The sequence below is a fragment of the Elephantulus edwardii genome, unplaced genomic scaffold, assembly GCF_000299155.1.
Source record: "Elephantulus edwardii isolate Elephantulus edwardi_28Jun2011 unplaced genomic scaffold, EleEdw1.0 scaffold00056, whole genome shotgun sequence".
Lineage (NCBI taxonomy): Eukaryota > Metazoa > Chordata > Mammalia > Macroscelidea > Macroscelididae > Elephantulus > Elephantulus edwardii.
In genome coordinates this window covers 5,860,916-5,862,278 of record NW_006399806.1, presented here as the reverse complement: position 1 = coordinate 5,862,278, position 1,363 = coordinate 5,860,916, and positions in this window count along the sequence as shown.

Sequence of the window (1,363 nt, the reverse complement as noted above, 5' to 3'; positions counted from 1 at the left end):
GAGGGTGGAGGGACAGCACAGGAGGGGAAGACAGAGGTGTGTCAGAGGTAATGCAATTGGCACAGGATAGAGCAGGGTTTAGGGCTGTTGTACTTAGTGTTGCTATGAGTTGCAAATGATTCGACGGCACATAACAACAACAACAACAACAACAATTTCAATATTAATTTTTGAATTCCTAATAAATCTCACTAGTGTTTTCTAAATTTATGAACTTCTACCAAATGCACCAAAGAAACAAAAATATCAGAATAATTCATATTTAACATTTAATCTATGTTTAACTGGTTTTTCTATTCTATGTGGGTTTTCAGAGGCATTTAATCTCACAGAAAGAAATTGCCCATGAGGAGCAGCTGGTGGCCTCAAGCCACGTGCCTTTGGGATTGCGTTACAGCTTCTTGTCACTATGCGACTAGACCTCTCTGTATGTGAGTTATGGGCCCAGATTTATTTTCTCTGTTGTTGCTTCAAGACCATCTATGTCTGTCCTTTACCTACTGGTCTGTCAACCTCAGTTGCTTCTAGTCTCTCCTCTTGATAGTACATTTTGCAGGAATGATGGGAACTAGAACATTATCCTTGGAAATCAGGCTGAAGTAGTAAACGTTGCAAGCTGGAAAACTAAAGGCTTCCTGAAATCTTTCAAACATAAAGAATAATAAATACCACAAACTCAGCTGCATTTGAGTTGTCCGTATGCGCCACTGAGTTGTCTCCAACTTATGTTGTTGTTGGGTGCCATTGAGTTGAGTACAACTCATAGCGACCTTATGAACAAGAAATCTGTCCTATCCTGTGCCCTCATCATCATCTCTGACATAATTGAGCCCATTGCTGTAGTCATTATTTCATTCTATCTTGCTGATGGTTTTTCTCTCCTCCTCTGGCACTCCATCTTTTCAAGCATGATGTCTCTTTTCAAGGACTGGCCCCTTCTAACATGTCCAAAGTATGTGAGACAAAGTTTCATCATCTGTGTCTCTAAGGAGGACTCTGAATGCATTTTTCCCCCAGATAAGCCTTTTTTGTTTTTTTGGAAATCCATGGGCTATTCAGTACTCTTCTCCAAAACCACAACTCAAAGGCATCATATATTCTGTCATCCTTATTCATTGCCCAGCTTTCAGATGCTTAGCAAGTGATAAAAAAGACCATGGCCTGAATCAGGAGCTCCTTAGTCTTCAAACTGACATTATTGCTCCTTAGTAATATGGAAAGGTCCCTGACAACAGACTTTCCCAATGCAATACGTCTCCTGATCTCCTGACTGCTGGTACTATAAATGTTGATTATGGATCCAAGTTAAATGAAATCACTAAGAATTTCAATCTTTACTCCATTTATAGTGATGTTATTTATT